Genomic DNA, 14,146 nt, shown 5'->3' with positions numbered 1-14,146 from the left:
CCCTGCATCCCTGGGATGAATCTCACTTGGTCAGGGTACATGATCTTGATGATCTTCTGCATTCTATTTTCCAGTATCTTATTAAGGATTTTTGCATCTATGTTCATTAGTGAGATTGGCCTATAGTTCTCTTTTTTGGTTGGGTCTTTCTCTGCTTTGGGGATCAAGGTGATGATTCCAGGAATGAATTTGGGAGTATTGCTTCCCTTCCAATTTCACTGAAGAGTTTAAACAGTAGTGGCAGTAGTTCCTCTCTAAATGTCTGGTAGAATTCAGCAGTGAAGCCATCAGGACCCAGGCTTTTCTTAGTTGGTACATTTTTAATTATGCTTTCTTTTTTTTTTTTTTGGTACCAGGGTTTGAACTTGGGACCTTCTGCTTGTGAGACAGGCGGCAGCATCACTGAGCTAAATCCCCGGCCCTTAATTATGTTTTCAATTTCATTGATTGATATTGGGTTGTTTAGAATTTTTAGGTCTTCTTGTTCAACCTTGGTAATTTATATATATCTAGGAATCTGTCCATTTCTTCTGTGTTTTCCATCTTATTGGCGTATAGTTTCTCAACGTAGGTATATGATCCTCTGGATTTCTGCTGGGTCTGTTGTAATTTTATCCTTTTCATTCCTACTTGCATGGATTTTGGTCTTTTCTCTCCTTTTTCTGATAAGGTTGGTTAAGAATTTGTCAATTTTGTTTATTCTTTCAATGAACCAACTCCTGACTTCATTGTTTTTTTTTTGTATCATTCTCTTTTTCTCCATTGCATTGATTTCTGCTCTGACGTTTATAATTTCCTCCCTTGTATGTGCTTTGAGTTTGTCCTGCTCTTCTCTTTCTAGAAACTTGAGGTTCAGCATCAGGTTGTTTAATTGGGCTCACTCTGTTTTCCTAATATGAGTATTCACGGCTATGAATTTTCCTCATAAGACTGCTTTCATTGTGTCCCATGGATTCTGATATGTTGTATTGTCATTGTCATTTAATCATAGGAACTGTCTGATTTCTTCTTTAATTTCCTCTGTGACCCATTGGTTATTGAGAAGTGTGTTGCTCAATTTTCACATGTGTTTATGAATTTCTTGCAGTTTCTTTTGCTATTGATCTCCAACTTCATCACACTATGGTCTGATAATATACAGGGGATAACTTCAATTCCTTTAGACTTACTTAAACATGTTGTATGAGTGAGTATGTGATCTATTTTGGAGAATGGCCTGTCTGCAGCTGAAAAGAATGTGTACTCTGATTTTGTGGAGTGGAACACTGTGTAAACATCTGTTAAGTTCATTTCTTCAAGAGTCTGATTCATTTCTAGTATTTCATTGCTTATTTTTTGTCTAGTTGATCTATCTATTTGTGACAGTGCAGTATTGAGGTCCCACACTACTATTGTATTAGTGCTTATTTGATTTTTTCATGTCTGTTAGTATTTGTTTTATATAGTTGGTTGCACTAGTGTTTGGTGCATATATATTTATGATTGTCATCTCTTCCTCTTGGATTGTTCCCTTTATCAGGATGTAGTGTTCTTCTTTGTCTCTCTTACTTAGTGTTGGTTTGAAATCCACTTGATCCGCAAAGAGGATAGCTACTCCTGCTTTTTTGGGGGGTTCCTGTCACATGAAGTATTGTTTTCCACCCTTTAACTTTCAGTCTATGAGTTTCTTTTTGAATTGAGTGTGTTTCTTGTATGCAGCATGTTGTTGGATTTTGCTTCTTGACCCATTCTGCCAGTCTATTTCTTTTGATTGGTAAATTGAGACCATTAACATTGATGGTTATAACTGATACGTATTGACTTATCCTTGCCATGACTTTTTCTTTTTGTTGTATTTTCTCCTTTTGCATTTAATTTCTTGTTATGCCCCATGGATTCATTCTGCTGGGCTTCCTGGGGTTGTGTTCCTCATTATCTTTTCTTAGGATATTGTCTAAAATTTTTTGGAGTGCTGGTTTAGTATTCATGAAGTTCCTAAGGTGCTCTTTGTTATGGAAGTATCTTATTTCTCCATCAATTTTGAAAGATAGTTTTGCAGGGTACATCAGTCTAGGTTGGAGGCTATTTTCCTTTGAGGCTTGAAATATGTCACTGCAAGCTCTTCTTGCCTTGAGTGTTTTTGTTGAGAAGTCTGCTGTGATTCTGATGGGCTTTCCTTTGTATGTGATTTGTTTCTTTTCTCTAATTGCTTGTAGAACTTTGTTCTTCTGTTGGGTTTCTGGAATCTTTTTTTTTTGAATCTTAACAATTATATACCTATGTGTAGATTTCTTTTTATCAAGGCTATTTGGAATCCTATATGCCTCACTTATCTGTATGTCAAGTTCTTTCCCCCTGCTTGGGAAGTTTTCTGTCATCACTTCTGTGAACAGTATTTTTATGTCATTTGCACTTTCTCCTGTTTCTTCATTGACTCTGATCAGTCTTATGTTATTCTTTTTATCATCTAGCAGGTGCTGGATTGAATTCTTGTGATCCCTTACTATTGTAATGAAATTTTTCATTTCCTGGTCACTAATTGCAATCTTATATTCTATATCTGAAATTCTGTCCTCCCATTGGCTCATTCGGCTAAGTAAACTTTCAATGGAGTTTTTAATCTCCTGGAAATCTGTTTTCATCTGTTTTTTGGATTCCATTTGTTTCCCATGTTGGGATTCCATCATATTTCTCAGCTCCTCTATTTTGTTTATCTGTGTCCTCTCTAGATTTATTAATCATGTCTTGCACTATGGGCACAATCTGTGCTGTTATGTGAGAAATTATTTCTGATTTCATTTTTTCCAGATCCTCTTTTGTTGCCAGTTCAGGGAGTCTGGGTGGTTGATTGTTTCATCTCATTTCCCTTTGAGTTTGCTTTAGGTGATCTGGGAGTCTGATTTTGATATTTGTTTATGTGTATTCTGATTTCAACAGTGGGGGGCTTGTGTGACACTGGCACCTGCATGGCTCTGCTCCTCAGTGCTGGGGACAGAGGTATGGTTGCCCAGAAAGTTCACCTCCTCAGCACTGGGGGTGGTGGTATGCTGGCCAGGAGGGCTCCTCTTGGGCATTGGTGCTGGCTCTGGTCCTCAGTGCTGGGGGTGCTGGTATGGCTGCCTTGAAAGCTCACCTCCTTTGTCCCATTTCTAAACCCAGAGAGTGGAGGTGTGGGACAAGTTTCAGAGTGCACAGTGCCTGTGGGCAGGAAGTGGCAAGATCTTGTCAACATTAGGGCAGTTTCCTGGAAATCCCTAAGAAATTAGGTGACATCATGGACTCAACTTCCAGAGCACTCTTAAGAACTGAGATGCATTAACATGCAGATGGAAATTGAATCCAGCCAAGATATGTAGTGTGAGACATCTGGAAGTTCCCAAGGAGTGCTGATATTTAAGAGACAGTGAAAGAGAGAAGAGATGTCAGAGGGACCTGAGAATTAAGTGACAGGACATAGAGCACAGGGCCCAGTGCAAATGAGTAAAGAATGTTTCCAAAAGTAGGTATAATCAACACATGCCAAATGCTGCCTAGAAGACATGCAAAGTCAGGGCTGAAATATGTCCTTTCACATTTTATTCTTTTATAAAAATATATTTTATTTTAGTTCCTGTGTCTAATTTATTTCACTTAACATTATGGTCTCAAGGTGGTTTCATTTATATGAGAAACCCAAAGTGTGAATAAGGAGTAAAATAAAAGACAATAGAAATTATGGAGATAGATCTTTCTCAAAAGGGGAAAAGATCAAAAGATGAGGGGAGGGAGGAGAAAGGAAGGGGATAAAAAGGAATTAAAATGCTTTATGTACATGTACCAACTACCCAGACAGAGTGAACACATTCATTACTGCAAATATATATTAATAAATATAGCAAGTTACTGGAGGAGTTTGATATATATATGTATCAAAGCAGTACATGAACACTAAATGAAAAGCAAAACTATGTGTAATTATAAAACACATAACTTGTAATGGTGCATCTCCAATATACATTAAGTGAAAAATTTATCAAATGTACTAACTTTTGTAAGACAAAATAAGAGATATTTCTTATATGTAGATTTGTAAATAAAACACAGAAGAAACCAGTGACAGTTACCTATTTAGATACCGCAGTGTGTTCCTTGTAGTATTGTTTCCCTGAGGTGTGGCCTGGAAAGGTATATTTTTGTTCCTGGCTCCTCCTCTCTCTCTGCTTCTGTCTGCCATGGGTGAGCAGCTCTACTCCACCAGGCCCTCCCGGCATGCCATTTCGCCTTAGAGCCAGCTGACCATGGACTGAACCCACTTGAAATTGTAAGCCAATAACCTTTCCTCCTTAAGTTGTGCATGTTGGGTGTTTTGCCCCAGCAATGGGAAATACTTACAGCAACTAATACTTACATTATGAAGATAAAGAAAATACATTTTCTGAGAAAAAATAAACAAGAGCCCTAATACCAGGGTGTAAGGGAAGTCCTGCCTGAGAAAGAGATTTTAGGGAATCAGTGTGACTGCAGAAAATGAAGGAGTTAACCAAGTGAAAATTAAAAGAAAAGGCATGGAAAATCTGGGGATTAAGCTATGCAAAGGTCCTAAGGCAGAAAGGAGTTTGGTGAATTAAAGGAACTTTACGTAATTACAAGCAATGGAGGCAGCAAGAGCAGTGCAGTGGCCTTGACCTGCAGAGTCCCTCCCCTTCCTTGATGGCAGCCTTCAAGTCCCAGGTCTTAGGTGACTGGTGGCAGATGTGGGAATGTTTTCTACACCTTCTCTCATTTCCTTCTCACTACAGCGGGTCTTGCACTTTATATGTGAGAAATGGACACACGAAAGTACTAGATTTTAATGAATGGTCAATACATGACAAAAGACTAAAGATGCTGGTAAAGAAGGTAGAAATGTGTCCCTCTTTCTGAACCTGCCTACCTCTCAGGTTTTTCCTCCATGGTTGGCCTAGATTATGGAGTCTGCCTAAATGTACCCCGAGCCAGCCATGTGTATCAGTGCACCCACAGCAGCCCCATGGAGCGGATAGTTACCCAGCTCCTTCCACACCAAAGCCAAACTCACCCAGACAAACTGGAAGCTTGCAAAGTTAAAAGTTTCTACACTAAACCACAAACCTCAAATGCCTGAGGATGGGGCCTGAGAAATAGTATTTTTAGTAAGTTTACCAAATGATTCTGATACATAATGATATTTGGAATCTCCTAACCAATTCTGACACATTTTGAGATGACTGCTTCATTTCCCTGCAATTGTCACATTTGCCCTATAAAATTAAGCTCCCCTGAAGTGAATCTGAAGCAACACATGATGTGACCAGGTCATCTTGAGAGATGAGGAACTCACATGCAGGCAGAGTCTTGTTTTAAGAACCACAAACCCAGGCCCTTGCCTCAGCTCAGAGCCACTGAGGAGTCCAAGTCCCCACATTTCCTGTCACGGTTCCTATTCCTCCCTCGGCCGTCCTCACTGAGGGTGTGCACTTGCCATGTGTGGAGCCAGCACCCTTCTCATAGTGCAGTAAGCAAGCAGGTCTGAGGCAAGAGGCAAAGACGTGGTAACAGGGCTGCCATGCATTTCAGCTTCCTGAAGGAGAGGTTTCCTCTTGTGAAAACACTTCAGCTTTCAATTACACATGGCTTTGAAGTCACTAAACCATTACAGCGGAACCTCCATTCAAGAATTTAATCTTTCTGTGATTCTGGTCGCAAACCTAACTGGACAAGAACAGAGTTCCACGTCCTCAGCAGCATTATCTCTATGAGTTAAGACTCTGAATGCTAATTTCTTGGTGTTTACAATTTTGGCATTTCTGTTGCTATCCTGGGTGTAGGTTGTGCCCTGGTATGGCTGTGTGATGCTGCTTCATGAGGTGGAGGCTGCTTCCCCACTCCTTGGGTCCAGGCTAAACAGGGACTCAGTTGGCCCTGAGCATGTGGACAAAGCACTGTGCTCACCTGCTGTATGGTGTGGACCAGGATAAAGAGGTGGACATCACCCAATTGCCTCACTGCCCCAGCTGCAGCTGGCCAGCCTGCCTGAGCCAGAAGGGCCTCAGTGCATAGCAGTGACCTTCAGAATCATGAGCTGCATCCCTGGTCAGGGAGGTTGGGGTGCCCAAACTGAAGGTGACTGTAGTTTGCTTGTCTCCCACTGTCTTCCTAAAGGTAGGAAATCCCTTTGCTGGGAGTCTTCCCTTAATAAGTCAGAGACGTCTGCTTCCACAGTCCTATCTGATTGGGACTCCACAGACTGTCGAGAGTCCTGGGCCTGGCCCTGTCCTCTGCTTTTGGCTGGGAGGAGGCACAGAGACTACAAGGGACAGGCCCAGGGTTCAGTCCTGAATCTGACACTCCTTCAGTGTCTTTTTTTTTTTTTTTTTTTTAGGACAGAACTCACATCCAGTAGAATTTCCATTTTACGGTCTGCAGCGCAGTGGCCTTTAGCACATCGGCGGAGCTGTGCAACTGTCACCACTGTCTAATTCTGGAATGTTTCCATCACCGCAAAAGAAAAACTTCATACTTCTTACTGTAGTTTCTTAAATTTTATTTTCAGTTGGAAAAGTATCACGGTCTAATTTTTCCTGAGGTCAGTTCCTATTGTGCAATCAAAACATATACATTTATGAATCCTGTAGGATTTTCATTAAGAAGTCAAACGTTTTCTGAGAAAACAAAGATGTTCTTTTTGTTCCAAATGAGAAGTACCTATATAAAAAGAGAATGCAGAACTACAATGAAATTGGTATGTGCAAAATAACAGTAAAATCCACTCTGACTCTCATTTCATGACACAACTGTTTTTGGTTTGGGGTGACTTTTTCTAGGGGCGGAGGATGTTTTCGCTGATATTGAAAACTCATTCACTGAGATCTTAAATAGGAAATGTCTGTTCCTTTGTAACATGCAGGTTTGGATTTAATTTTCAAGATATTCTGCTTACTTTAGCAGACTTCAGAATCTTATTAAAGACTTCGACTCACATGGATGCATTGAAGTGCTGTATTTAGCTAGGGAAAATACCAGTCAGTTGCAAAAATTTAAATATAGTATTGAATTTTTTATTGGCTAAAATATTAACTGTATTTTTGCAGACTGTTGGAAGCTGGAGGGAATGAAATAAAAATGACCCCTAATCACACCCACTCTACATTCACTGCTGTTATCATTTTAGTGTATTTCATTTAAACATTTATTTAGCAATATCATAATTTAAACTTCAAGAATTGTGATAAGCTTGGTAGAGATTTATATTTAAAATATATCAATTACCAATTTGATTGTTATTAGAATAATAAACTGCTTTGATATTTCATGACTCTAGTGAATACCTGTAGATACCTTTACTAAAGAATTTTCAAAATAGGCCAAGAGAACATGATAGTTAAGCTATCATAAAACTACATTTTATCACACCTAATAATGAAATCTTCTCCCTGAGATACATTATTTCTGACTATTTCTGACAAGCATCTCCCATGAATGGTAGTGTGGCATTATCCTGATGAATGTTTATAAAAAATGTAATAGATTTTTCAATTTATCCTTATCTGTGATTCAAGAATTGTACTTATTACAGGCATTTTATACTGTGATTTAATTCCATTCTATTCCTGGTCACTGTTTTATGCTTAGTTTAGTTTTTAAATCTTTATTTTAACAAAAGAATGTCTCAGATCTTCCTTGTCTTTGTTTGAAAGACAATGAGCAAGAGAAAATCAATTGCAATTGATTATCATGCATAGTCATATTTCACACTGTATACTCTTTTTTAGAAAACCATGTGCTGATTTAAGAAGAGCACATCATATTTGAACATGTTAAAAAAAGACAGAGATAAAACCCTATGGTAGGTGACACTTAATAAACTATAGATTATAATGCACTCATTCTTAACAGAAACTCATGATCTTATTTTATGATTCTTATGATACAGATAGATAATTCTTGAGAGGAAATTTATGCTTTGATGGTTTATGTCTATTGAAACATAAGCATCAATCCCACAATCCATTCAAAGTCAGGTCTCTCTGTTGAGACTGTGGGTTCTCTCAGGCATGCACACATACAGAAGGACCACAGTGCCAGTTTCTGGGGTTGGTGAATTTCAGAAATATTAATGACCCTAAGTGGGTGACCACATCTTGTTTCAAAGCAAGTGAAATTTCAGATCCTGAAGGTCTAAAAATTTTGGAAAAATACAAAGCATATTTATTTTGTGGAGCTTTCTAACTGGTTTGTAAACTCTGCCTGACAATGAGCTAAAAATATATGTGAAATATTGAATGTTTATAGTTGTCATTGGTCCACTAGTGTCCTTTAAAAAAAAGCAAAAACTTTATCAACAGCCAGAATTTAGAAAAAAAAAAAATACAGAGCCTCCAGTGGTTATTGTCTGATGTGTGTCTTCTGCTGTTCATTATAGCAGGCATAGCACAGAGGGAAATCTTGCTTTAGGGACCTGTAGATCTGCAGGGCTTTCTCCCTCTCTCTTCTTTTTGTGGTTTATTACTGACTTCTTGGCTTTTCACCATTAAATGGAAACACATACACATTTACTATTGAACTGTATGTGCAGGAGAGAGAGAGAGGGAGGAAGTGAGAGAGAGAGAGAGAGAGAGAGAGAGGCCATTTCCCAACATAAGCCTATGGCTTCAGACAGGGAGCTTGCTTCTCCATGCTGGCTGGCATCTGATCCACATTTCTGATGTTTCCTTCCATCCCAGGAAGTCTCTGGCTCCACTGTAGCTGATTCTTTGCTGCCTGCCCTAATCTGGTCTTCATCTCCATGTGTCACAGAGTCTGATTTATTACTTTGATCAGTTATGACCTCCTTTTCCACTCCTATAAGGGAAGTTTATTTGGAAGGCTTTTAGGGAGCTTAATTACATCTCCTTTTATCCCGTTGGAATAAATTGAATAGCATTTCATTTACATGGCCCATGTGTTCACCATTCTGCCTGGTCTCCTCCAACAAGCCGTGCCAGAGAAAGAAGGAGAAACAGTGCATTAGGTTGTATGTTTCATGCAGGAATTTCAAAATGTCCCGACAGATTGTAGGAATAAATGCTAAACAGTAGCAGTGTTTACATTCAGTAATGAGATAATTTATTACTAAATTAGTGGAACTTTGCTCTCCCTGTTTGCAAATGAGGAGGCAAGGTCAGAGAAAGGATATACCCCCAAAGTTGTACTCTTTTTCTCTGACAGAGAAGGAAAGGAATATGATTTTTCCATATTTTATCTTCTGCTTACTTCATTGAGTGACTAACATTTTGTAAGTAAAAATGGGTCCTCGAGAAGGTAAGTTGTGTCATTGTTGAATGGTTCAGATGTATCCACGTTGCCCTTCATTCTGGAGAAAAGGAAAAGAATATACAACTGACTGATGAGTTTTCATTTGTAGACAAATGCTTCAGTGGTTTTTAATTTTGATCAGGAATGTGCCATAGCTCCCCCATTTGCAATTTTGTAAGATATCTGCATGACAGACTCAGGAATGGTGGGACAGATCATAATGAAAACTGAAGCACCCTATGTTCAATGCTCAGAATTTTCACTCCAGATATTCCAGCTCAGAGGGCAGACGCATCTTGCTGTGAGCTTTCCAAAAAGTCCGATTGAATTTAGTGAGCATTTTGTGCTATTTTTTCATTTACTTTTATTGAATTAGTGAAGTTAGGCATGTAAGTATCAATTAACAATGAATTTGTATTTTAATGCTAAAGGCTGACAATACCCAGCAAAACCCATCCTCTCTGAATTTTATCACAGGAGGTTCCTATAACTTCAAAGGCGATTCTGTGTCCAAGCCAAAGACAACAAGGCAACAGAGATGCCTATTTTGGGAAGGGCTTCCCCTGTAATGAGACAGCTGAAGCACATTCAACTGTGTCCGCATTGAGAAGAATAGTACAGTGGCAAGGTTGTATGCTGGAAAGCATTTTGAACTCAAATATCAGATTGGAGAGAAATAAAGGGAATATTTGGGCTGAGGGGATAAGAAGGAAAAATGATGGAAGAGTTGTTTTGATTGAAAAGAGAAGTTGTTGAAAAGAAAAGTGAGGTTGACAAAGAAAACCAAGTCAGAGTTAATGAGACAAACTAAGTTGCAGGTTTGGAAGGCAGACATGGATCTGATGGGAACACAGGCTCGGTTCTGAAAACGTGATGCAGAAAGTGTCATCATGCCGACAGGTCAAATGCAATTCATTAGGCCACAGTGACCTAAGCACCTTTTAAAGCTCCCACACTTCCACCTCCAGCTCACAGGGAAGCAAGCACATGAACTTCCGGGGAGCACCTTCAAACCATATCCAGGGCACAGCACCGAGATGAGAGTCCCCAGGACAAAGCCCTCTTTTATTAGTCACTTTTCCATCACTGGGACAGAATATCTGACATGCACAACTTGAAGGAAGAGAGGTTTATTTTGGTTCAGTTTCAGCCTGTGGTCCTCTGGCTCCATGGCAGAAGTGGCACAGTGGAAGGATATGCTGGAGGAAAGCTGTCCAACTGGTGGCAGCCAGGAGGAAGAGAGAAAGAGGAGGAGCTGGGAACAAGAATACGATCTTCCAAACCATACTCCAGTGACCACCTCCAACCATATCCTTCTAACAGTACATTCTGCTCTTCTGCTATGGATTCTCAGTGGATAAATCCACTAATGAGAATCATGGCTGCAATCTAATCATGTTCCCAAAGTCCTACCTCTGAATACAGGATACTTTTAGGGGGCCTTTATATCTAAACTAAAACATCCCTGTATTGGAGAGCTCTGGATTGCATTGAAAATATATTTTTGTGTCTGCCCAGATTAGATAGTAACTTCAGCATAGCCAGGAAATGGCTCTCTTCCACTGTGACCTGAACCCAGGGAAGATCTGTCTATCTAAGCAGTGCTTCTCCACCTCTGCACTATGGGCACTGCAGGCTGGATTGCAATTTTCTGAACCTGTCCGGTGCATTGTAGGACTTTGATCAGCATCCACCCACAAGATGCCAGGGACACCCCCAATTCTGGCTGCCAAAGACATCCTTATTCATTGCCAAAAGCCCCTTGGGGCCAAGTCCTCCCTGGTCTATACTAAGGTCTACACCAGGAACACTCAGGGGGTTACAAGCCAAGAGAGGAAAGAAACAGGCTTATTCTAAAGCTCCTGTCCAAGTTTGTGTGGGAATGTACTCACCTTTGCAGTTTCTACTTTTTCCTATGTTGCTAAATCTCATCTGTTGGTTCAGATAGGCCAACATATATCCCAGAGTACTTGTTGGATTTTTTTTTTTATAACAAAGTAACCTCTTTTAAAAAAACACATTTCCACTGAAATATGGTGTCAGGAAGTTTATAATACCCTGAAAACGTCACTGGGAGGAAAACGTGCTTGAGAACAAACATCTGTCCATTCATTTGAAGCAGCGATAGCCATCTGGATTTAGCACTTATGGTTTGGCAAGAGAAAGTCTTCAGTTCCTTTAAAGTTTAGCAAAATGTGCCTGGAGGTATTTCTTTCTTTTTTCTTCTTCTCTTCTGCCTTAAAAGCTTAATTGAGAGAATTACGCCCCCTAAATTGGTAACGTAGCAACAGAGCTGCAAATTATTTCAGTGGATCAGTGAGACAATATGATAGGGAAAGACACAGCTGGTTTGTTTTAGTAAAAGAAATAATTAGATGTTTCTGAACTGCAGCAGATCTCTTCTTCATTTCCTGTTCTCATCAGAGCCACGTGCTCTGTCATGAGGTTTGACCACCAGCTGGAATCCAGGGTGGCTTCTCTTCTGATGATTCTTTCTTAGATCATCTTGATCCTGTACAGCCTGGCCACATCTCTACTTGCTCAGGAAATTTTCCTTGGAAGATAATCCTGTTAGGTAAATGAGAAACTGTGGTTGTCATTGATATTTGGCTAATTGTTTATACCGTGCATGATATAAGTGGGAATTCAAGGATGGAAAAGTGATTATATTTTGGGAAGAACTTTGAGCTAGGGTAGCCCTTTGTGGCTGTAATGTCCTAAAAGTGATACAGGCTAAGTTGATGCTTTTCTGCCTATGTAGAGACCTGTGGTGAACTAGAGAAGCAAATATAGCAGGCACTGTTGAGGATGGGACACTATCTGGCAGTGGGTAGGACTCTGAGGTGCACGGTCCCCACTGCCACCCGTGGTACTGCGACAGACTTGGAAGCGGAAGGAGAGCCTTCTCAAGTTTGGGCATACCTGCCTGGGAAGCTGGCAGTGCAGATGACAGACCAGCTCCAGCCCTTCCGTGAGTCTGCAAGGCAGAATGGCAGTCACATTCTCCCGAAACTGGGCCCTGCTGACTGCCAGGAGGATGTCTTAGAGAGAGGGAATGCTTCTGCTATCCTTGTGGCCCTGGAGTGACTTATATTGGAGATGTTACCCCATTGTCCACAAATCAAGCAGGATCCAACACGAATCGTTACAGAGGAATGACCCAGACTCAAGAGTTAAGTTCTAGCTCTCTGCTTTTCCTATTGAAATGTGAGCCATTCACTAACCAAAGCTTAAGGCATATGAAAAATGAACTTCTGGAGACCAGGAAGGGGACAAAGAAGAGAGAGGGATGGGAAATTGGGTTAATAGGATTGAAATTGACTAAGAAATGTTCAATGTATATAGCAACTTGCCAAAATAATACTGGCATGTAGTGTTGCACAATTGTCACCAAATTCTAATTTTACAGCATTTCTACTAGCCTCAAAAAAGATTTCATGTCTATTTCAAATCAACCCTCATTCTAACCCTAGAAATTCTACCCTACTTTCTAGACAACTCTAATCTACTCTATCTATGATATGCCTTTTTAAAAAATTAAACTTCATGTTAATTAAATTAAGGAAGATGTGGTCTTTTCTGTCTGGTTTATTTCACTTAGCGTATTTTTGAGGTTTTTCCATGCTATAGCAGATATCAGTATTTCACTCGTTTTCCTTACCAAATCATATTCCATTGCATGGATACACCACAGTTTTATACCCATTCACTAACTGATTGGTATTTGGATCAGTTTCACTTTTTGCTATTTTTAAATAATGTTGCTGTGCATATTTGTGTAGACTCTTAGAATGGAGGTATCTGTAGATTTTTAGAAAGTAAACTTGTAAAGCATTCCAAAGAGACTTTAATGTTAAACTAAAAATGTTTAGATGTCCTATGAAACCAGAGATGAGTACAAACTCACCACTGGCACCGTTGATACCATTGGTGTCACTGTCAACAGCTTTTTTTGGGCACCGATTATCTCTAACCACTAGGATATGTAGGGGATACTCTTTACTCTGTGGACTAGAGTTTTTGTTATTCATATTGCTTTCCGCCTCCCTCTAAAAAGTGTTTTTCTCATTCTCAGAAACAGTGACAGCGTGTCTCAGGGGCAGCAGGAACCTGTGCAAGCCCTGAGCACTGGACCAGCCCCGGAGACTGTTCGCTTGCTGCTGCCAGTGTTGGGCTCACCCCTGGACCTGTCCTGTGCTTTGCAGAGCCTGGTGACAGCATCCCTGCCTCCCCTGCTAGATGCCAGTAGCAAATCTTGGGAGGACGCTGAAGCACAGACCATGTGGCTCTGAGACAGTCAGTCTCTAAATGAAAGACCCGTACCCAGGGACTGCAGCACAGGGCCTTCCTCAGAATAGGGTCTGCCCACGGACAGGACAGTCCCAGGAAGGGAAGCATCTTCAGGCTAGCAGGAGGCTGCTATGGGGAGCAAGTGGATGAAAACATGACCATTGCAAGGAGGAGTAACTTTTTGCTTCACTGATTTGACGCTGATTGCTGATTGAGTCAAAAACAGCCTCCCACCAGATGGCCAAGTCTGCCACTTAGCTAGAAAGTGATGTGGCATTTCTCTGGCAGGGGGACACTTTGCTCTTTCACAGAAAACAGCAATTCTCCTCACATCAAGGTTTTCTTCTGTGCTTTCAAATGCCACATCTTTAATGGAGTTCTGAGCCACTCCCTTGCTATTTTGGCTTAGGACGGAGCTCTGAATACTTCTCCAAAGAGGGCTATTTAGAGATTTTCATTTGAAGGGCAACCAATCATTCCCAATTTGCAGGGATTGAGAGATTTCTTAGGACTTTCTATGCCAACCCTGGAACAGGTGGGCACCTTACTCAGGAGGGGCAGTATGAGCCGTGTCTTCTGTGATCCT

The sequence above is a fragment of the Heterocephalus glaber genome, unplaced genomic scaffold, assembly GCF_053883595.1.
Source record: "Heterocephalus glaber isolate CG9 unplaced genomic scaffold, H.glaber_assembly_v1.0 deba00001538, whole genome shotgun sequence".
In the NCBI taxonomy this organism is placed as follows: domain Eukaryota; kingdom Metazoa; phylum Chordata; class Mammalia; order Rodentia; family Bathyergidae; genus Heterocephalus; species Heterocephalus glaber.
This window is presented reverse-complemented; position numbering follows the sequence as displayed.